Source organism: Schistocerca cancellata, chromosome 5, assembly GCF_023864275.1.
Source record: "Schistocerca cancellata isolate TAMUIC-IGC-003103 chromosome 5, iqSchCanc2.1, whole genome shotgun sequence".
Classification (NCBI taxonomy): domain Eukaryota; kingdom Metazoa; phylum Arthropoda; class Insecta; order Orthoptera; family Acrididae; genus Schistocerca; species Schistocerca cancellata.
The window spans coordinates 28,667,461-28,692,725 of NC_064630.1; the positions used below are offsets into that span (position 1 = coordinate 28,667,461).

Sequence of the window (25,265 nt, forward strand, 5' to 3'; positions counted from 1 at the left end):
GAAACACTTTTAATGTACTTCTTGGTACATCATACCATTATCTACCTGTACCATTACTGCTACACAAGGGGCTCAATATGGCGCCTATCAGTGTCCAGAAGTCTGAAAGCACAGAATTGCATTCTGTACAGCAGAACGAAGCATGTCTGTAGGTATGCTGGCTACCTCTCTTGGTATGACGCACTTCAGATCAGCACATGTGTGAATGTTCTCCAGGTGAACCCTGTCCTTTAGGTAGCCTCTAACCAAAAATCACAGGGAGTGAGGTCAGGTGATTGTGCCAGCCAAGCATATGGAAACTGTTAAGTTCAATGCGTTTCTCTTCTACAGGGCGGGTACGACATGCTGGTGAAGCATATTGCAGTAACGCTGGCCAGTCACACTGCACTTCTTTGGTTCTTGAGTGCCAACCTGTTCAAAAAAGAATAGGCCAATGATGAACATAGCCGTGAAGCCACACCATACGGTGACATGTTCACCATACAGAGGAACTTCATGCACAGTGACTGGACGTGAAGATCCCCACACTCGGCAATTCTGTGTGTTCACCTCACCTGTCAGAGAAAAATGAACTTTGTCTGTCCATAGGATGGTCTACATCTACATCTACATCCATACTCCGCAAGCCACCTGACGGTGTGTGGCGGAGGGTACCTTCAGTACCTCTATCGGTTCTCCCTTCTGTTCCAGTCTCGTATTGTTCGTGGAAAGAAGGATTGTCGGTATGCCTCTGTGCGGGCTCTAATCTCTCTGATTTTATCCTCATGGTCTCTTCGCGAGATATACGTAGGAGTGAGCAATATACTGCTTGACTCTTCGGTGAAGGTATGTTCTCGAAACTTTGACAAAAGCCCGTACCGAGCTACTGAGCGTCTCTCCTGCAGAGTCTTCCACTGGAGTTTATCTATCATCTCCGTAACGCTTTCGCGATTACTAAATGATCCTGTAACGAAGCGCGCTGCTCTCCGTTGGATCTTCTCTATGTCTTGTATCAACCCTATCTGGTACGGATCCCACACTGCTGAGCAGTATTCAAGCAGTGGGCGAACAAGCGTACTGTACCCTACTTCCTTTGTTTTCGGATTGCATTTCCTTAGGATTCTTCCAATGAATCTCAGTCTGGCATCTGCTTTACCGACGATCAACATTATATGATCATTCCATTTTAAATCACTCCTAATGCGTACTCCCAGATAATTTATGGTATTAACTGCATCCAGTTGCTGACCTGCTATTTTGTAGCTAAATGATAAAGGATCTATCTTTCTGTGTATTCGCAGCACATTACACTTGTCTACATTGAGATTCAATTGCCATTCCCTGCACCATGCGTCAATTCGCTGCAGATCCTCCTGCATTTCAGTACAATTTTCCATTGTTACAACCTCTCGATACACCACAGCATCATCTGCAAAAAGCCTCAGTGAACTTCCGATGTCATCCACCAGGTCATTTATGTATATTGTGAATAGCAACGGTCCTATGACACTCCCCTGCGGCACACCTGAAATCACTCTTACTTCGGAAGACTTCTCTCCATTGAGAATAACATGCTGCGTCCTGTTATCTAGGAACTCCTCAATCCAATCACACAATTGGTCTGATAGTCCATATGCTCTTACTTTGTTCATTAAACGACTGTGGGGAACTGTATCGAACGCCTTGCGGAAGTCAAGAAACACGGCATCTACCTGTGAACCCGTGTCTATGGCCCTCTGAGTCTCGTGGACAAATAGCGCGAGCTGGGTTTCACATGACCGTCTTTTTCGAAACCCATGCTGATTCCTACAGAGTAGATTTCTAGTCTCCAGAAAAGTCATTATACTCGAACATAATACGTGTTCCAAAATTCTACAACAATGGTCCAGGGCCAGCCCTCGTCAACTTCAATCCTTGTGAGAAAGTGGAGGGCGAAGTCAACACATCTTTGTGTGTCCTGTAGAGGAAGCTGCTGTGTGATATGGATCTTGTACAATACCATTTGAGAATGGTTCCAAGCACCTTCCATACAGTGGACCACAGGATGTTCAGCTGTCATGATACAGCAAGTGCACTGCCTGATAATAGGGAATTGCGTGCCGAGCTGTCTCCCACAGCAACAACGGTTTCATCAACCACCCTCTGGAGCAACCAGTCAATGGCCTCTCCTCATTAATTCATGAATAATCCATTGAGAATTTGTATTTCCTTATTAATCCAAATGTGACCGATGCCCCAAAGATGTTACTAAAACATGAATGACTATGTATACAGGAATGGCTACGTTCATTAGAAACTTTCAAAAGGACATGCTTTTCGTATGTGCTTTAATCTGTAGTTCCTTTTTTGATTTTCCGTACCCTGACCTCTTCCCTTTTCTTCACACACATACAGACTTTTGCACATAAGCATGTGACAATGTGTGATAATGATACGTCAGTTTGGTTGTATGACAGCATGGGACAATGTGTGATAATGTTAAGTCAGTTTGGGTACACGACAGCACAGTCTGTAGCTTCTAGACTAAAATTCAATGGGACAGGTGTGGATCAAGATCACAACATTAGTAAAATGTGAACTGCAAAGAAACCATAAAAATACCCTGGGGCACTCCGCCCCCCCTCCCCCCCCACCACACACACACACACACACTGAAAACAACATTGTACGATCTAAAACTTGCAGTAAAAAGAGAAGTGTAAAGATTAAAATAGTACAGCAGATAGCTGTGGCTCGCTGATTGCTGAATAAAAGAGGCGAGCAAGCCACTCTGCAATGTATTAAAATACCAAAAAACTACCATCAGAGTCCACACAACTTTAATAGCTTGATCACACTTGTCTCATCATTAGCTAAAACAGAGGGCAGATCTCTTAAGAGTATGCCACACAAGTGATTTTCAAGCCACAGACATCACAGTTTCAAGCCACAGACATCACAGTCTGGGGGGTCCCCTCACAGGAGACAGCTGTGCATTAGGAAATATTGCCCAATTTGGAGGCAGGTCAGGGCCCGTTCATTCCACTAGAGCAACCAGTATGACGAATGTCTCGGCCAGACAGTTGGCTTCACCAACTGCAGTTTATTCTCTATCACTGCCAGCCACTCCTACAATTGCATGGATCTCCAACTCACCTGGGAAATGACATTCTGCAGGGGCACAGCACATTGTGTATTATCACATTCCCTTGTAGGCCTCCTTAGTAACCTTGCTTCTTCATTTTCCCAAATTCACATAGACCCTGATACCAAAGAGAATAACACCTACTTCCCCTGCTGCTGCAGTAACTGGACCATTTTCTCTGCTGTGTACATGTGCTGTAACAACTGTTGAGTACTAACGGAATTGGAGCAGATGAGAAACTGTTTACTCTGAGGATGCCTGATCTGGTAAAGTGCCTTCAGGATCGCATGGAGCTCTGTGCTAAATACAGTATATTCATGGGTGAGTCAGTGAACATTAAGGAACAACCATGGGAATCCTTTTTGTTTGGATTAATCAGTGTACACAACTTTAAAACTACGATACCCACCTTAAATGTTGAAAAACACGACTGAAATGTAATATCCAGAGAGGAACAATTCTTATAATTTAATTTAATTTGATAGATGAAAAATCTAATCACCAAGTGGCAGAAGGAGATCACACATATAAAAAAATGGTTTTACTTATGCAAGCTTTTGGAGCCAGTGCCTGCTTCTTCCAGCAATGTGGTGGATAATTTGGGTAATATGATCCACTCAGATGCTGTCTGGGATCCAAATGTTATAAACTGGCTGTAAAGTATCCAGACTGCCCCACTGAACACCCATCACAACGGCTTTCTATCGGGCAACATTCTGTCAGGCAGGTGAATCCACATAAGGAAGTGATCACCTGAATACAAGTCATTTACCACTTCCCACACTAAGTGGCATTTGCAAGGGCCAGATAGCATACTGAGAGACTGAAAGCAGTCTCAATTGCTCTACTGCTGGAGCAAGTGGTTGCAGAGGCCTGAAGCACATTGTATGCATTACAATCACCACAGAGGATGGAGAGATGGGGGTGGCAGCTGAGTAAAGAGCCACAGAGAGCCTCTTCATCTATCACCTCATGGAGGGGCAAGTAGACTGAATATATTGTCAACCAGTGATGCACATGCCCTGATACAGCAATTGTTTGCAGACCAGTTGTGAGGGAGAGATGCGAGGAGTAATATGCATTGTTTATGAACATTGCCACTACTCCTTTAGCTTTCTCTCCATTAAGGTCCTCCTTTTTATGGAAAATGTACCCATGTAGCTCAGGAGCATAAGAGAATTTAAAATGTGGCTCCAGAAGATAGAGACACATTAGTCTACCCAGAGCTAATAGATGTAGTGCTTTCACATGTGTCATGAACCCATTTCAATTTCACTGAATTAGGGAAGCCATCTTAATAATGTGGTTTTCCTCTGTCTTTCTCCTGTTGTTCCTTTGTGGTGGAGAGAGAGAATGCAGCAGGGGAGAGAGGTTGTTACTTGAGGGACTTATCAGTTTCTTCAGGCAGACATCAAAGTCCATAATATCGATAAAATGGTCAAAATCTGGTCCATCAGACAGGACCAAGGTTGCACTGTCTGACGGTTTTGGACCTGATCATTTTGGCCTGTTGGTTTTTCTCATAAACTAGGATTTTGGGGATGATGGCAAGGCCATTTTAACAGAAACATTTTGTTGGATTTCTTCTACTGTCTGCCACGGGTGCCATTCTCCTTTCCGAAATTAGTTTTGTCAACCAATATTTTAGACACATGAAGGCTTGGTTGTTGGACTAACGGTGCGGGCTTGTGGCTGTATGTAAAAATGTAGTTTGACGTGTTCTGCTCAGGTGTCAAAGTCCGGTTATCAACACTAGTCTTCTGTACAGGCTGCTTCAATGCTGAAGCAAACAACTTCATGAAAGAGCCTGGAGGTTTTAGGGCGCTCAACTACCGTGGTCATTAGTGCCCAGACTATGTTATGAATGCACTGCAAGGCAGAAGGTTAAAACAACAACTAAAAAGGACAACACTATAAAAGGCACATTAACAGGCAAGGGATTAAAAGAAAACAGCATAATCAATGTCCTTAGACAGGTTTGTCAAGTGGATAAAAAGAAGAACGAGAGCAGCTGCTTCTGGGTCATCCACTAAAATGGCATCCAGAGTACATGGCAGGCCAAGATCAATGTGCAGTGTATTACAATTCAGACAGGACGTTAAAATGTGGCGTACCGTCAGCAATGGCCCACATGGACAGAACGGCGCCGGCGCAGCCGTCAGCAGATGGCGATGGCTGAACTGGCAGTGTCCAATTTGTAACCAGGCCAAGCTGTGGGGAGAGGTTTCAAGGCCCGAAGCTTGTTGTCAGTAAGTGTAGCCCAATCGGCATGCCACAGCAATAAAATGCGTTGACAAATGACCCTGCTAAAATCAGATGAAGGCACACAACAAGAAGATGTCCAAGGCTGGAGGACCGCACCCTTGGCCGTGGCATCTGCAGCTTCGTTCCCAGGGATACCGACATGGCCAGGAACCCACATAAAGGTAACCGGAGAAGCGTCGTCCGCCAGCTGCTGAAGAGAGCGTTGGATCTGGTGCATGAAAGGGTGAACCAGATACGGATCACTGAGGCTCTAGATGGTGCTCAGGGAATCAGAGCAGATGAAATAAGCAGAATGTTGGTGGCGGCAGATGTAAAGAACAACCTGATAGAGGGCAAATAGCTCAGCTGTGAAGACCGAACAATGGCCCTGGAGCCGGCATTTGAAACTGTGTGCCCCAACAATAAAAGAACACCTGACACGGTCATTGGTCTTAGAGCCATCTGTATAAATGAAGATCGTATTAATGATCTTCGAATGAAGTTCGACAAACCGGGAGTGGTATACCAAAGCTGGGGTAAACTCCTTTGGGAGCGAGCTGAGGTCAAGGTGAATGCGAACCTGAGCCTGGAGCCAAGGTGGCGTTTGGCTCTTGCCCACTCAAAAGGTTGCAGGGAGTGAAAAATCAAGGTGCTGAAGGAGGCGAAGAAAGCGAACTCCAGGGGGTAGCAGGGCAGATACATACAACCCGTATTGACGGTCGAGACAGTCATAAAAAAAGGAATGATAAGACGGGTGGTCGGGCATTGACAATAGCCAACAGGCATACCGACAAAGCAGTATATCGCGCCAGTAGGTTACTGGCAATTCACCGGCTTCAGCATGAAGACTCTCGACAGGACTAGTATAGAACGCTCCCATCGCAAGATGTAACCCCTGATGTTGTATAGAGTTGAGGCGCCGCAAGATGGACGGCCGTGCAGAGGAGTATACAAAGCTCCCATAATCCAGCTTTGAGCGGACGATCGACCGGAGCCTGGCTGTGTGATCTCACACACCTTCTTTGCATCACAATAGGAGATGTGATGGATGACTTTAATCCCCTGTACTTCCTTATCTTCTGCAAAGATAAGGATTCCCTGCTTCAAACTGGATGTTCTTGGTAGCAATTGGCACACATGGATGGGGCAGCACATTGAATACCTGCTTTGTAGGCAGCGGAGCTGCACCTTCCTCATGTAGCCTGACTGTTACAGACCATGGTAGTGTGACCAAAGAATTGAAACATTAAAGCAGCACATTGGATTAGGTACATAGGGTCTATCAGCTGGAGAAAGCCTGCTGCAATAGACTCAGGCAACTTCACTAAAATCTGATTTGTGTAGCTCACCATCAACTCAATTCATGAAATTCTGTACTTCAGTGACACATTCACTTTCCCATTTCTGATGGAGTTCTGTGGTATCTCTATCCATAATGTCCCAACACATTACAGCTTCTTTACAACAACTTAGCCCAGTGTGACACCCACTGGAGATAGCATATTCACAAATTAGTTTGGTATTTACAACTTGTTCACTTAGGTAGCCCTCAGCGTAGCAGTGAACGACCTCTTGATAGATTTAAGTTGCTCTGCAAGTCCCTCTACAACTTCATGGATGTAAAAAGGTGACAATTTTTCAACAATAAATGCATTATCTACTGTAGAATGTGGTTTATTACTATTACTGTTCTCTCTTACATCCACAGACATTGCAGTCACATTAGCCACACGAGGTCTCTTTGGAATTTGCCTATGAATACTACCCAATGGACTACCTGAAACACTGTGAGTACAAGAAGGTGATTTAGGCTTCATGGGATCTGGGTAGTTAAGGCAAGATTCCCATTCCATGTGACACGACATTCCACTGCCATATCACAATGTGCCTCCCCCCATGAACCATGGACCTTGCCGTTGGTGGGGAGGCTTGCGTGCCTCAACGATACAGATAGCCGTACCATAGGTGCAACCACAACGGAGGGGTATCTGTTGAGAGGCTAGACAAACGTGTCGTTCCTGAAGAGGGGCAGCAGCCTTTTCAGTAGTTGCAGGGGCAACAGTCTGGATGATTGACTGATCTGGCCTTGTAACAATAACCAAAACGGCCTTGCTGTGCTGGTACTGCGAACGGCTGAAAGCAAGGGGAAACTACGGCCGTAATTTTTCCCAAGGGCATGCAGCTTTACTGTATGGTTAAATGATGATGGCGTCCTCTTGGGTAAAATAGTCCCCCATTCGGATCTCCGGGCAGGGACTACTCAAGACAACGTCGTTATCAGGAGAAAGAAAACTGTCGTTCTACGGATCGGAGCGTGAAATGTCAGATCCCTTAATCGAGCAGGTAGGTTAGAAAATTTAAAAAGGGAATGGATAGGTTAAAGTTAGATATAGTGGGAATTAGTGAAGTTCGGTGGCAGGAGGAACAAGACTTTTGGTCAGGTGAATACAGGGTTATAAATACAAAATCAAATGGGGGTAATGCAGGAGTAGGTTTAATAATGAATAAAAAAATAGGAGTGCGGGTAAGCTACTACAAACAGCATAGTGAATGCATTATTGTGGCCAAGATAGACACGAAGCCCACGCCTACTACAGTAGTACAAGTTTATATGCCAACTAGCTCTGCAGATGATGAAGAAATTGATGAAATGTATGATGAGATAAAAGAAATTATTCAGATAGTGAAGGGAGACGAAAATTTAATAGTCATGGGTAACTGGAATTCGAGTGTAGGAAAAGGGAGAGAAGGAAACATAGTAGGTGAATATGGATTGGGGGTAAGAAATGAAAGAGGAAACCGGCTGGTAGAATTTTGGACAGAGCATAACTTAATCATAGCTAACACTTGGTTCAAGAATCATAAAAGAAGGCTGTATACATGGAAGAATCCCGGAGATACTAAAAGGTATCAGATAGATTATATAATGGTAAGACAGAGATTTAGGAACCAGGTTTTAAATTGTAAGACATTTCCAGGGGCAGATGTTGACTCTGGCTGCAATCTATTGGTTATGAACTGCAGATTAAAAGTGAAGAAACTGCAAAAAGGTGGGAATTTAAGGAGATGGGACCTGGATAAACTGAAAGAACCAGAGGTTGTGCAGAGTTTCAGGGAGAGCATAAGGGAACAATTGACAGCAGTGGGGGAAAGAAGTACAGTAGAAGAAGAATGGGTAGCTCTGAGGGATGAAGTAGTGAAGGCAGCAGAGGATCAAGTAGGTAAAAAGACGAGGGCTAGTAGAAATCCTTGGGTAACAGAAGAAATATTGAATTTAATTGATGAAAGGAGGAAACATAAAAACGCAGTAAATGAAGCACGCAAAAAGGAATACAAGCGTCTCAAAAATGAGATCGACAGGAAGTGCAAAATGGCTAAGCAGGGATGGCTAGAGGACAAATGTAAGGATGTAGAGGCTTATCTCACTAGGGGTAAGACAGATACTGCCTACAGGAAAATTAAAAAGACCTTTGGAGAAAAGAGAACCACTTGTATGAATATCAAGAGCTCAGGTGGAAACCCAGTCCTAACCAAAGAAGGGAAAGCAGAAAGGTGGAAGGAGTATATAGAGGGTCTGTACAAGGGTGATGTACTTGAGGACAATATTATGGAAATGGAAGAGGATGTAGAGGAAGATGAATGGGAGATACAATACTGCGTGAAGAGTTTGACAGAGCACTGAAAGACCTGAGCCGAAACAAGGCCTTGGGAGTAGACAACATTCCATTAGAACTACTGACGGCCTTGGGAGAGCCAGTCCTGACAAAACTCTACCATCTGGTGAGCAAGATGTATGAGACAGGTGAAGTACCCTCAGACTTCAAGAAGAGTACAATAACTCCAATCCCGCAGAAAGCAGGTGTTGACAGATATGAAAATTACCGAACAATCAGTTTAATACGCCACACCTGCAAAGTATTAACACGAATTCTTTACAGACGAATAGAAAAACTTGTAGAAGCCAACTTCGGGGAAGATCAGTTTGGATTCCGTAGAAATACTGGAACACGTGAGGCAATACTGACCTTACGACTTATCTTAAAAGAAAGATTAAGGAAAGGCAAACCTACGTTTCTAGCATTTGTAGACTTAGAGAAAGCTTTTGACAATGTTGACTGGAATACTCTCTTTCAAATTCTAAAAGTGACAGGGGTAAAATACAGGGAGCGAAAGGCTATTTATAATTTGTACAGAAAGCAGATTGCAGTTATATGAGTCGAGGGGCATGAAAGGGAAGCAGTGGTTGGGAAGGGAGTGAGACAGGGTTGTAGCCTCTCCCCAATGTTATTCAATTTGTATATTGAGCAAGCAGTAAAGGAAACAAAAGAAAAATTCAGAGTAGGTATTAAAATCCATGGAGAAGAAATAAAAACTTTGAGGTTCGCCGATGATATTGTAATTCTGTCAGACAGAGCAAAGGACTTGGAAGAGCAGTTGAACGGAATGGACAGTGTCTTGAAAAGAGCATTTAAGATGAACATCAACAAAAGCAAAACGAGGATAATGGAATGTAGTCGAATTAAGTCGGGTGATGCTGAGGGAATTAGATTAGGAAATGAGACACTTAAAGTAGTAAAGGAGTTTAGCTATTTGGGGAGCAAAATAACTGATGATGGTCGAAGTAGAGAAGATATAAAATGTAGACTGGCAATGGCAAGGAAAGCGTTTCTGAAGAAGAGAAATTTGTTAACATCTAGTATAGATTTGTCAGGAAGTTGTTTCTGAAAGTATTTGTATGGAGTGTAGCCATGTATGGAAGTGAAACATGGACGATAAATAGTTTGGACAGGAAGAGAATAGAAGCTTTTGAAATGTGGTGCTACAGAAAAATGCTGAAGATTAGATGGGCAGATCACATAACTAATGAGGAGGTATTGACTAGAATTGGGGAGAAGAGGAGTTTGTGGCACTACTTGACAAAAAGAAGGGACTGGTTGGTAGGACATGTTTTGAGGCATCAAGGGATCACAAATTTAGCATTGGAGGGCAGCATGGAGGGTAAAATTCGCAGAGGGAGACCAAGAGATGAGTACACTAAGCAGATTCAGAAGGTTGTAGGGTGCAGTAGGTACTGGGAGATGAAGAAACTTGCACAGGATAGGGTAGCATGGAGCACTGCATCAAACCAGTCTCAGGACTGAAGACCACAACAACAACAACATCACAACGTGGTTGCTAGAGCATGACCTGAGCTTAAGGTTACATAGGACTGACGGTGCTCACCAGAACCCAGTTACAGAAACCCGCATATGCGAAGCCCATACCCAGTAAAGGAAGGCTGGGCTCCCTTTTATAATGATCAGACCCTGTGTGTGTGTGTGTGTGTGTGTGTGTGTGTGTGTGTGTGTGTGTGTGTGTGCGTGCGTGTGTGTGCGCACACGCTTATGGGGGCGGAGGGGGGGGGGGGGGGCATGTGCATGCGTGCACATGGAGCTTAATCAAAAATACAATGCCAGCAGCAACGACATTACGCACCAGCAAGTGATGAGCAGATCACAACTTTAACATCATATACAACTTTATGCCTCCCCCGATCAACCATGTATCTTGCTGCTGGCGGGGATGCTTGCGTGTCTCAGCAATACAGATAGCCATACTGTAGGTGCAAACGCAACAGAGGGGTATCTTTTGAGAGGCCAGACAAACGTTCCTGAAGAGTGACAGCTGCCTTTTCAACAGTTGCATGAGCAAATAGTCTGGATGATTGACTGATCTGGCATTGTTAACATCAGCCAAAATGTCCTTGCTGTGCTGGTGCTGTGAACGGCCGGGAACAAGAGGAAACTACGACCGTATTTTCCCTGATGGCACGCAGAGTTACTGTATGGTTAGATGATGATGATGGCATCCTCTTGCATAAAATATTCCAGAAATAAAAGTGTCCCCTATTCAGATCTCTGGGCAGGGACTACACAGGAAGATGTCATCAGGATGAACCAAAACGTGTTTTTCACATCAGAATATGGACTGTTGGGTTCCTTAATTGAGCAAGTAGGTTAGAAAATTTAAAGATGGAAATGAATACGTTAAATTAGATAAAGTGATAATTAGTGAAGTTCAGTGGCAGGAGTAACACGACTACTGGTCAGGTGAATACAGGGTTACAAACACAAAATCAAATAGGGGTAATTCAGGAGTTAGTTTAATTATGGATTAGAAAATAGGAATGCGGGTAAGCTACTGTGAATAGCATAGTAAACACATTGTTATAGCCTAGACAGAAAAGAAGCCCACACTCACCACAGCACTACAAGTTTATATGCCAAATACCTTCGCATATGAAGAAGATATTGAAGAAATGTATCATGAGATAAAAGAAATTATTCACATAGTTCAGGGAGACAAAAATTGAGTAGTGATGAGGGACTGCAATTCGATAGTAGGAAAAAGAAGAGAAGGAAAATTAACAGGTGAATATGGACTGAGGGAAAGGAATGAAAGAGGAAGCCATCTGGTGTAAGTTTGCACACAGCATAATCTGAGTCATGAAATAAGGTTGTCCAAGTGGAAGAGACCTAGTGACACCAGGAGGTTTCACACATAGCAGCAAGACAGGGGTTTCAGAAGAAGATTTTAAATTGTAAGACATTTCCAGGTGTAGATGTGAACTCTTGACAACAATGTACTGGTTATAAACTATAGATTAAAACAGAAAAAAACTGCAAAAAGGTAGGAAATTAAGAAGATGGAACATGGATAAGCTGAAAGAACCAGAGATTGTTGAGAATTTCAAAGGGAGTATTAGGTGACAGTAGACAATAAGAAGGGGAAAGGAATAGAGTAGAGGACAAATGAGTAGTTATAGAAATGAAATAGTGAAGGCAACAGATGATCAAATATGTACAAAAACAAGGCCCAGCACAAATCCTCTGGTGACCCAGACGGTTTGAATCTGACCGACGAAAGATGAAAATATAAAAATGCAGTACATCAAGCAGGCAAAAGGGTATATAAATGTCTAAAAAATGAGATTGGCGGGAAGTGCAAATTGGCTAAGTAGGGATGGCTAGAGGACAGATGTAAGGGCTCAAATGCATACATCACTAGGAGAAAGATAGATACTGCTTACAGGAAAATTAAAGAGTTGTTGTTGTTGTTGTTGTGGTCTTCAGTCCTGAGACTGGTTTGATGCAGCTCTCCATGCTACTCTATCCTGTGCAAGCTTCTTCATCTCCCAGTACCTACTGCAGCCTACATCCTTCTCAATCTGCTTAGTGTATTCATTTCTTGGTCTCCCTCTACGATTTTTACCCTCCACGCTGCCCTCCAGTACTAAATTGGTGATCCCTTAATGCCTCAGAACATGTCCTACCAACCGATCCCTTCTTCTAGTCAAAACTCCTTTACTACTTTAAGTGTCTCATTTCCTAATCTAATTCCCTCAGCATCACCCGACTTAATTCGACTACATTCCATTATCCTTGTTTTGCTTTTGTTGATGTTCATCTTATACCCTCCTTTCAAGACACTGTCCATTCCGTTCAACTGCTCTTCCAAGTCCTTTGCTGTCTCTGACAGAATTACAATGTCATCGGCGAACCTCAAAGTTTTTATTTCTTCTCCATGGATTTTAATACCTACTCCGAATTTTTCTTTTGTTTCCTTTACTGCTTGCTCAATATACAGATTGAATAACATAGGGAAGAGGCTACAACCCTGCCTCACTCCCTTCCCAACCACTGATTCCCTTTCATGCCCCTCAACTCTTATAACTGCAATCTGCTTTCTGTACAAATTGTAAATAGCCTTTCGCTCCCTGCATTTTACCCCTGCCACCCTTAGAATTTGAAAGAGAGTATTCCAGTCAACATTGTCAAAAGCTTCCTCTAAGTCTACAAATGCTAGAAATGTAGGTTTGCCTTTCCTTAAGTTATAAGGTCAGTATTGCCTCACGTGTTCCAATATTTCTATGGAATCCAAACTGATCTTCCCCCAGTTCTTCCATTTGTCTGTAAAGAATTCACGTTAGTATTTTGCAGCTGTGACTTATTAAACTGATAGTTCGGTAATTTTCACATCTGTCAACACCTGCTTTCTTTGGGATTGGAATTAATATATTCTTCTTGAAGTCTGAGGGTACTTCGCCTGTCTCATACATCTTGCTCGCTAGATGGTAGAGTTTTGTCAGGACTGGCTCTCCCAAGGCCGTCAGTAGTTCTAATGGAACGTTGTCTACTCCCGGGGCCTTGTTTCGGCTCAGGTCTTTCAGTGCTCTGTCAAACTCTTCATGCAGTATTGTATCTCCCATTTCATCTACATTCTCTTCCATTTCTATAATATTGTCCTCAAGTACCGTATTTACTCGAATCTAAGCCGCACTTTTTTTCCGGTTTTTGTAATCCAAGAAACCGCCTGCGGCTTAGAATCGAGTGCAAAGCAAGCGGAAGTTCTGAAAAATGTTGGTAGATGCCGCCACAACCAACTTCTGCCATCGAATATATGTAGTGCTACACAGGCATGCTTTGTAGGCACAAAGATAAATACTGGCGCCAAAACCTCTGTGTCAGTAAAGAAATTTTTTAAAAAAAAGGGTGGAAGACGAGCTTTTTTTTCTCCGCCCCGAGTTTCGATCACTGCATTTTCATACATTATCCAACGAAGTAAATACAAATTCCGTATTGTTCATCTTCGAATGTAGCAGAATTTCAATGTACTATAGGCAGTCTATTATTTAGTTCTTGATCATTATCAAAGAAAACAGCAGTGTAAGTAACACAGCAAATAGCAGTCTCTTGTCATTGTTTCGCTAATGAGACGATTCCCCCCCCCCCCCTCTCTTTTTTTCTTTTTTTAAATTCTAAGCGACGGTAGCGCACACAAAAGCAAGCCATGCCGCGAGCGGCGACAGGCTGTAAACACGCACTATCAGAATGCGACAAACAATGCATGACACAGTACAGTAATGCATTTTCAGCTTTGAGTGACGTAAACACCTATAAAAAAAGAGAACGGCACTTATTAGATCAAAGCAAAATAAGCAATCGATTCAAACCAGACGAAGCACGTGAAAAAGGAAGGGTACCCGTATAAATACGGACGGAGCGCCTGACGCTTAGCAATGGCTACCTGGTAAAGCTTAACTGCTAAGCTTACGACTCGAACCAAACTACTGTAGCTGTATTGTCATTCATTCGACCTAAATTGTGTATCATATTACAATGGACCAACTTTGTTTCGATTTGGAGGTGCGGCATAAAACTTTTCTCTCCCCTTGAATTTCGAGTCTCAAATTTCAGGTGCGGCTTGGATTCGGGATTTTTTTTTTTTCCCCTTTATTTCGAGTCTCATTTTGCAGGTGCGGCTTAGATTCGAGTAAATACGGTACATCGCCCTTGTACAGACCGTCTATATACTCCTTCCACCTTTCTGCTTTCTCTTCTTTGGTTAGGACTGGGTTTCCACCTGAGCTCTTGATATTCATACAAGTGGTTCTCTTTACTCCAAAGGTCTCTCTAATTTTCCTGTTGGCAGTATCTATCTTACCCCTAGTGAGATAAGCCTATACATCCTTACATTTGTCCTCTAGATTAAAGAGGGCTTCAGAGAAAAGAGAGGCAGTTCTATGGATATCAACAGCTCAGATGGAAAACCAGTGCTAAGCAAAGAAGGGAAAGCTGAAAGGAGTAGATGGAGGGTCTATACAAGGGAGATGTATTTGATGGCACTGTAATAGTAATGGAAGAGAACATAGATGGAAGACATGATCCGCTAGAAGAACTTTCAAGAACAATGAAAGACCTAAGTCAAAAGATGCCCCAGGAGTAGACAAAATTCCATCTAAACTAGTGACAACCTTGGGAGCGCCAGCCATGACAAAATACTTCCATCTGGCGTGCAAGATGTGTGTGAAAGGTGAAACACCCTCAGATATCAAGAACAAGATGATAATTGCAATTCCACAGAAAGCAGGTGCAGTAAAGTGTGAATATTACTGAACTATTAGTTTAATAAATCACAACTGTAAAATACTAATATGGGTTCTTTGAAGAAGAATGAGAAAACTGGTAGAAGCTAACCTTGGGGAAGATCAGTTTGGATTCCGGAGAAATGTAAGAACATGTGAGGCAATACTGACCCTAAAGCGTATCTTAGAAGGAGAAAGCTTTTGACAATGTTGACTGAAATATTCTCTTTGAAATTCTGAAGGTAGCAGGGGTAAAATACAGGGCAGGAAAGGCTAATCACAACTTTTACAGAAACCAGATGGTAGCTGTAACGGTCGAAGGGCATGAAAGGGAAGTGAGTGAGACAGAGTTGTAGCCTATCCTCAATGTTATTCAATCTGCACACTGATGAAGCAGTAAAGGAAACCAAAGAAAAATTTAGAGTAGGAATTAAATCCCAGAGAGAAGAAATAAACACTTTAACATTTGCTATGACATTGTAATTCTGTCATAGACAGAAAATGACTTAAAGAGCAGTTGAACGGAATGGACACTTGTCTTGAAAGGAAGATAAAGAAGACACAAGTACTAGATGAGTTTTGCTATTTGGGCAGCAAAAGAACTGACGATCATTGAACTAGAGAGGATATAAAATGTAGACTGGCAATGGCAAGAAACGTGTTTCTGAAGAAGAGAAATTTGACAATACTGAATACAGATTTAAGTGTTATGAAGTATTTTCTGAAAGTATTTCTATGGAGTGTAGCCATGTATGCAAGTAAAACATGGACAATAAACAGTTTAGACAAGAACAGATTAGAAGCTTTTGAAATGTGGTGCTACAGAAGAATGCTGAAGATTAGATGGGTAGATCATGTTACTAATTGGGGAGGTACTGAGTAGAATTGGCGAGAAAAGAAATTTGTGACACAACCTGACTAGAAAAAGGGATCGGTTGGTAGGACATGTTCTGAGACATCAAGGAATCAACAGTTCAGTATTCGAGGGCAGTGTGGAGGGTAAAAATTGTAAAGGGAGACAAAGAGATGAATACACTAAGCAGATTCAGAAGGACGAAGCTTGCGGTAGTTATTCGGAGATTAACAGGCTTGCACAAGATAGAGTAGCATGGGGAGCTGCATCGAACCAGTCTCTGGACTGAAGACCACCACCACCACCACAACAACAACATACAACAACATACAACTCTATGTGATTTTGCAAGAGTCGGCAACAAAATCTATCTCGTGTAAATGATGTAATTTATCAGTATGCATGATAATATCAAATTGGCTGTATTATTTTTACTTCTCTTCTCAATTTTCAGTTTATCTACGTTTCGTTTTAAAGTGTAGATTTTCTCAATATTTTGTAACTAGCTTAGTTTTAATCAAATTTTTGTGTTGTTCACAAATTGCAACATCTTCTAAGCTTTTCACATTAATTACGGCTGTATAAGCTTGGTCTTTTCCAAATGCACTTCTGAACAAAAAGCAATTGTGGTAACAGGAATCCAAAGATTTTTTTGATCATGCATTTTGTGTTCTTGTGGAGATACTTCCATAGCAACTTTCATAAATTTAGCTTTAAAATTTTTTTAAAAATTTTCATCCCCTATTGCACTACCTTAGGGGTTGAATTACTAGAAACACTGAAACATGTATTTTCTTATTCCTAGCCAAAGGTATCAATTACCAATTGTCACAGACATAGTCTTACACTATTTTCCCCCCTTAGTTGTTGAATTTCCAAAAACGCTAAAGCACATTACTTATTTCCTGGCTGAGAAACCAAATGCCAATTTTCATAGGTCTACCTTCAAAATTGCCCCCCCCCCCCCCCCCCACACACACACACACACAAAATGCCTTCATACCTATTTCACCCTCCTAGGATCAGAATATCAAAAAATTCCTTCTGAAATGATGCCTACAGTGTAAGAACCATACCTTCTCCAAATCCCAAGTTTCTACCCTTACTGGTTTGGGCTGGGCAATAACGAGTCAGTCAGTCAGTCAGGACACTGTCTTTTATATACAGAGATTTATATTATTTTTGTACTAACTTTTCGTGTTATTTTTATTTTATCTTTCAAATGTTCCAGTTCCGTCACTTACAAGATCAAATATTAGTTAAGTTTTACTCTCATTAAATTCAATTGTGGACGCTTCATCTGATGTGAAAATATTGTGTAGATATTTCAATTAGCACTTGTAAATGATAATGACATATACTATTTGGATACAACATTGCATGTCTATTATCCTGTGCAGTGAGGTCATGGAGCTGCTTCTCATAGACAGTTTTCTGTTTTCACCGCAGCTTTTGCCCTTGTCAAAATGAGTGATTTCTATATGGTGGATAATAAATTGTGATCTAGTTCTGCAAACAGTAAGACAAATATGCAATACTAAAAGATCATGGTTGTAGCCAAATATAAGATTAGTCACTCAACTTCCATAAAAGAGTTGACAGTTTCATGGACGCATTAAAAATAAGTTACCTTTTAATGATATTGAACGTTTGTACTAACTTAACAAAAAAGAAAATGCCAAAGCATGACTATAGAAACTATGCTAATTTTACAGACACAGAGGAGGGAGTGGGGGTTGATGTTACAACATAAATCGTCATATGTTGTGTGTTTATCTGCCAGAAAGTTGTCCACAAAATGCGAGTGAGTATTTGTATTTGTTGTTGTTTTTGTTGTTGTTGTAACATAATTGTAAATAGTTGGGGTAGAAATGGAATGGCCAGTACCACTGGCTGTGGAGCATGTAAATCAGTACTGAAATTACACGTTTACAGGCAACTATAACCTGAGAATCAAAGTATTTGAGATGTGGTGCTCTAGGAAGCTGGTGGAAATTAGGTGGACTGAAAAGATAAGGAGCGGGGAGGTTCCCCACAGAATAGGTGAAGGAAAAAACGTAAGGAAAGAACTGAAAAGATGAAGCGACAGGACGACAGGACATTTTTTGTGACATCATTGTATAACTTCCATACTTCCATGGTAACAGAAAGAGCTGTAGACAGTAAAAACTGTACGGAATGACAGAGATTGGGATACATCCAACAAATAATTAAGGACACAGGGTGCAAGTACTATTCTGAAATGAATATATTGGCACAAGGAAAAAATCTGTGGGGGGCCACAGCAAACCAATCAGAAGAGTGATATTTTTGTTCTTCTTTTTAAAAAGGAAGTGTCAGTTATTCGCCAGTTGACCCTTCACACCTTGTAACTGAGTTCTAGCCAGAGCTCTCAATGTTAAGAGTAATCTGTCTGCCATTGCCAATGTGTCACAACAAAATGTCACGTCAGTAGATATATATACAATATGCCACATGTCCGATACCGAAATATCACGGCTGCAGCAAATGTAAGATGTATCCCAATCTTCTCAGTTGCTTTTAATAAGATTATGGTCTTGAATTTTATTTAAAAAAGATCACCAATACCATTAATGCCTAAAAAGTAAGTCAACTTGAGGCATGGCAATGTGATGAGCAAGAATTCCCACACTCTAGCTTAGTAATATTTTTAATCTGTGACATGTAAATCAGAGTATTCTATTTTTGGGAAGCAAATGGGATTGCTGTATGAGCAACAGAACAAAGTTACAGTGATTTTAATTAAATGCATGAATCAGAACTAAGTTCAATATCGGGTGTATGGAAAGCAAGTGTAGTTCATGAGGCTGACGGTGTTGTTGTTGTTGTTTTTTCGGGAAGGAGACCAGACAGCGAGGTCATTGGTCTCATCGGATTAGGGAAGGAAGTCGGCCGTGCCCTTTGATAGGAACCATCCCGGTATTTGCCTGGAGCGATTTAGGGAAATCATGGAGGACCTAAATCAGGATGGCCAGACGCGGGATTGAACCGTCGTCCTCCCGAATGCGAGTCCAGTGTCTAACCACTGCGCCACCTCGCTCGGTTTTGCTGACGGTGTCAAATGATTATGGACTGAGGTCGTGGGTCTGCACGAGGGCATACTCACTTGCACAAGCAAGGAGGCAGAGGATAACAACCACAGAAGAGGCGGACAAAAACCAAAACGCAGTATCCATAAATGGACACCCTTCCACATCTGGAAAGGAGGGCTCGTCCTACCAGAGCACTCTGGCAAAGACAAAATAGTTATGTCAGTAAATAACTAAGGTAAAGCAGGAAGCAGTGGTAAAAACTATGTAAAGTCATGGTGAAAATTATACACACATCAAAAAAAGTTTTGCATCACCCAAGTTCCCAGAACTCCTGAAGTATTGCATCACAGACACAGTCCTGTTGACTGTTCAGGGATGTCACTAAACCCGCTCAAAGATGTAAACAACCATGCATGAGCAGCGCCTATTAGATGGAGAGGGTCCAACAGCCGATCAGTTCCAGTCATTCCACCAGGAAGGAGGTACACGGCACGTGTTGTCTATAGTTCAACTATGCCTAGACTGTCAATACCGCTGTTCGATCACATCTGCAGTCTTACTTTGCCCCAGGAAGGGCTCTGAACAAGGGAAGTGTCCAGGCGTCTCGGAGTGAACCACAGCGACGTTGTTCAGACATAGAGGAGATACAGAGAGACAGGAACTGTCGATGACATGCCTTGCTCAAGCTGCCCAAGGGCTACTACCGCAGTGGGTGACTGCTACCTACGGACTATGGCTCGGAGGAACCCTGACAGCAATGCCACCATGTTGAACAATGCTTTTAGTGCAGCCACAGGACGTCGTGTTGCGACTCAAACTGTGCGCAATAGGCTGCATGATGCGCAACTTCACTCCCAACGTCCATCTTTGCAACCACGACACCATGCAGCGCAGTACAGATGGGCCCAACAACATGCCGAATGGACCACTCAGGATTAGCATCAATTTCTCTTCACCGATGAGTGTAGCATATGCCTTCAACCAGACAATCGTTGGAGACGTGTTTGGAGACAACCTGGTCAGGCTGAACGCCTTAGACACACTGTCCAGCAAGTGCAGCAAGGTGTAGGTTCCCTGCTGTTTTGGGGTGGCTTTATGAGGGGCCGACGTATGCCATTGGTTGTCATAGAAGGCACCGTAACGGCTTTACGATAAGTAAATGCCGTCCTCCGACCGATAGTACAACCATATCAGCAGCATATTGGCAAGGCACTCGTCTTCATGGACAATTCGCACCCTCATTGTGCACATCTTGTGAATGACTTCCTTCAGGATAGTGACACCGCTCGACTAGAGGGGCCAGCATGTTCTCCAGACATGAACCCTATCGAACATGCCTGGGATAGGTTGAAAAGAACAGTTTATGAACGAAGTGACCCACCAACCAGTCTGAGGGATCTATGCCGAATCGCCATTGAGGAGTGGGACAATCTGGACCAACGGTGCCTTGATGAACTTGTGGATAGTATGCCACGACGAATACAGGCATGCATCAATGCAAGAGGACGTGTTACTGGGTATTAGAGGTACTGGTGTACAGCAGTCTGGACCACCACCTCTGAAGGTCTCGCTGTATGGTGGTACAACATGCAATGTGTGGTTTTCATGTGCAATAAAAAGGGCAGAAATGATGTTTATGTTAATCTCTATTCCAATTTTATGTACAGGTTCCGGAACTCTCAGAACCGAGGTGATGCAAAACTTTTTTTGATGTGTGTATGTAACTCTGTAATTCAAGTGCTAGGGAGTTATTAAGAACAAATTAGGGACAAGCATGTTTATTTTCACGATAAAGATGTTGGCTGGTGTCAGAGCAACACAGCGAGAGAAAAGGGTGACAGAAACACCACTGGTAAGCACTTTGGAGTTCTGGAGGCGGATGGGGCAGATGGGCTTCGGTGTTGCTCTCTCAAATGTAATAAATAAGCACTGTGTTTTTCTCAAACAGAGCCAGAGTGTGTGAAGTAACTGATCAATAAGTTTTGCAATTTTATAACCGCGAATAAAAGTTTGATTTGGGCTGTGGTACTGACAGAAGCCTAGAGGAACGAAGTTCACTCGACAAAGCTTATTGTGTGCAACCACAGGGATGCTGTCAGACATTATTAAGTCAGCTGCTGTGCTTTCTCCTGCTGCTTTAACTCTCATTTTTGGTCAAGCAGCAGTCAATTACAAGCTGTTCCTTATGGTCACTACTATTCTGTGTTGTTACTTTGGAAAAGATCCTGGCCTTGGGTACGGAAGACCTGCATGGCAAAAAGACCATTATCCTTGTAAAAGCGCAATTGGGATTAGCCTCATTGCGATAAAATTCATTACAAATTTGTACCTGATGGGCAATTGTACCAGTGGCATAAGCATCACACAGAGGGGCATAACCGCACGTCTGCCATCATAGCAGACTCTGAATTGTACAGGAGGCCCAATTTGCCTCTAGAATACACTTCATTTTTTCTGTGTACTTCATTTCTATCAGAACTTTTGTTACTTTCTTTACTAGTGCTAAACCTTCACTTTCATGCATTAGTCTTACGCTTTTGTAGAGAGACAAAATTCACATGGTGATGAACAACCCACAAGTGACTTGTTTTTAGACAACAAGGAGGAGTAGGCAATTTCCATCATAGAGCAGAGCGAGATCCAAAGTTACAAACTGACTGAACAAATGTCATTTAACTACTGGAATGCAGATCCCTGTCTTGCTATCACTGGCTGCATTCTACCTGGGCTGAAGGCACACTATCCCTTTGACTGAGCCTTAACCAAGTGGAAGCCAACAGTCCCTCTGGCAGCACTGTAGTGTCATGTGACTGACATTAACTAATAAGTAATATTAATCAGATTATGTCATTCGAAAAATTAGTATTCAAACCAAGACAGATAACATTATGTTCTAGTAAATTAAGTTTACAGAATTGTTACACAGTTATAAAAGCAAGCATTTTGTTCCAATTTAAAAATTTGGAATATGGTGCAAAGCAACAGTGCTTGCTCTGTGTGTTCCTTGAGGGTAAGCAGATAACATAAAAGCTCAACTAAATTAACACGATCACTGACAATTGCAATGCATGGGGATGGGCTGTGGGGACAATACTGCAAGCAAATTTGTGACCAACAGTTGGTAGCAATGATGGCACACAGCACATCACATGGTTGTGCACCCAGTAGTTGCACTTACATAGTAAACGAAGAAGTGCATTAACACAGTGTTGTTGGTGCTGTATCCACTGGCAGTGCATATGGTAATACTGGAGACAGCACTGGCAGTGATAGAGTTGGGTATGTATTCTGATATTGAAATTACATGGTTGACAACTCAATAACAGAAAATGTATGAGTGTTTAGTCAAATCAGGCATGTGATGAAGCATAAAATTAATTTTCTCTACTTAATATATGACGAATATAGTAATGGAAGGACCTTACGGGAATACAAATAACTCGAGGAACAAAGGTAACAATTAACTGAAAAGCTGAAGCACTGAGCTGCCAATATGCATATTAACGATGGTTTTATTTAAAAAGACTGAGAATGTTGTTAGGTTTTGAACATATTCATCTACGGAGCCACAGACTGCATATACAGCAGAGTCCCACTAATCCAAATGTTCTATTAATCCGAACATGAAAAATGTTAGTCTAAGTATGGATAACTGTGCGGTAAACTGCTGTACATACACACTATTTTAATTTACATAGTACAGTAAACATGTATTAGAAAAATTGGCAAGAAAACATTCGGTTTAAACAATGCATAACAATGAAAGAAAAGCTGTCAAACTTACTAAAATACAGCGGACATTTTATCCCTACTTTTTAGATGACGAAATCTCAGCCATTGTTTTTTGGCGTAATGAAGACAGTCTGTTGTATGATGCATAGTTGTGCCATCGTCTCATAAACATCAAATTAGCAGGTGTAGCAGTGGGCTGTTGCTCCAAATAACGTAGCACAAGATCAAGGGCTTCTGCTGCATCACTGTGTGGCACCAGCTCTCCTTTGTCCCTTTCAGGCTCATTGTCACTTCCGTCACAGCTGTCCCCTTCTTTCTGGTCTTGAATCACAGCAGCAACTAAATCAGTGTCAGTGAGGTTCTCCACACATGGCCCAACCGTTGCCACCCACTCATCTACGTCTCCTTCACTAGCTTCTTCACATCCAGGGATTGTCTGTATCATCTGTAGTAGATTTTTCTCTTCATTTTCAACTAGGTTGTCCTGAAATTCAAGAGATGTCCACAGTTTTCTCCACATCTCTCTCAGAGTATTTTCTGAAATATTCTGCCATGCTTCAGTGGCCCAATAAACAACATCCTTCACATTGGTCTTTTTTTTTATTTTGTCCACTAAAGGAATGCTATATCATCTTGCATCAGCATTCTTAAAAATTGTTTTCTGTAAATCAGTTTTAATGTTTGCAGTACGTCCTGGTCCATCAGCTGTAGAGGTGGTGTAATATTCGGTGGCAAAAACTTTGCCACAATTTCTTCATCACATAATTCCTCGGTGCTGGAGTGAGATGGTGCATTATCAATCAAAAGGATTGCACGGAGAGACAAATGATTTCCCTTAGAAAACCGCCGAACAGAGGGAACAAATTGGCCATGAAACCATTCTTTGAACAGCTTACCATTCATACATGCTTTTTTCTGGTTGCGATAATATACAGGGAGGGGCTTCATGTTGCAGTTTTGAAAAGCTCTGGGCCTAGCAGATTTGCCAATCTGCATTAAAGGCAGCTTGTGATTACCAGCAGCATTGCTGCATGCTAATAAAGTCACACGGTCTTTGCACATTTTAAAACCAGGGGCATAGTTTTCTGCTTTTGATGCCAGGCTTTTTGTTGGCAATGCCTTAAAATTAAGGCCAGTCTTGTCAGCATTATAAATTCTTTGGAGAAAATACTTTCCCGCTCTCATCATTTTTTTCACGCTCACCCAAGTATTCCTTCGCTGCATTACGGTCAGAAGAAAGCTTCTCTCCAGTAACTGTTAGCTGACGGATCCCATGACATTTTTCGAATCTGTCCAACCAACCCATACTCATCACCATTCATTAACTTTTTCCGGTAAACAGCCTTCTCCTGAACCAGTGCTCCACTCAAAGGATTTCCCCTTTCTCTTTCCTGCTTAAACCAAAGGAAAAAGAGATTCGTCCACTTTATTGTACTGGGCCTGTTTCAAAGTCTGCCGAATTTCGAGTGTTTTTCCTGAAGACATTGCACAGGACTGATCCAAGCTTCACTCAGTTCTTCTTCCAATCACAAATGGTTGCTTTACCAACACCCAGTTCTGTTGCCAGTTTAGATACATTCTCACCAATTGTCTATCTGCTTCAAAGCATTCAGTTTTTCTTTGAGAGTTAACGTTGTACATTTCTGTTTACTCATGACAAAAATACGTACACCACTAGACCTGAACAAATACAATGCAAGTGTTACGCGTGCCAGCGATTGATAACTAACAAAACCAAGTGCTTTGCGAGCCAACTTGCAGTGCACTGACCTCAGATACTACAAGGGTCTCAACAATACACAACTACAAGGGCAGGGAGTGAGAGTGAGCCATTGTTCCCATGGTGTACCTATTTATCCACTTGGTATACGTCATTTTAGAAACTCGTCACCATAATTCTGGCTAATCCGAACAAATCGGTAATCCGAACAAGGTCCGGTCCCAATTAGTTTGGATTAACGGAACTCTATTACAATCTGTATGGCTGAATTGTACTGGCTGAGTGCAATACGAAAGCACTGCAGTTGACTGGGGAGAGAGGTTATGCAAGGTGGAGTTGGTGAGATGAGAAAGGAGGTGGGGATTGGGAGTGAGGGTTCAGTGAGGGCAGCTGCCACCTGGGAGGGAGAGACAGCCGGCACGTGGGATTTGAATGTGGTGGTGACAGAATGTGGTCAACAAGCAAAATGCACCATACAGGTGTTTTTGTGTCTATGTGTACTCCTATACCTCTAAATAAGGATCTGTCCATAAGCTAGTGACATTCTCAGTCTTGTACATGTGCCAACAGACAACACGGAGCCTCAGCTATTCAACGAGTTGTTACCTTTAATCCTTAAATTATTTACAATTAAAACTAAACTAAACTCTGTCCAA

General features: G+C 42.2%; 1 protein-coding gene across 2 annotated transcripts in view; it reads right to left on the reverse strand.

Moving 5' to 3' along the window:
• Positions 1 to 25,265, reverse strand: part of LOC126187676 (uncharacterized) — a 165,415-nt gene that overhangs the window by 106,190 nt on the left and 33,960 nt on the right. The window lies entirely within an intron of this gene.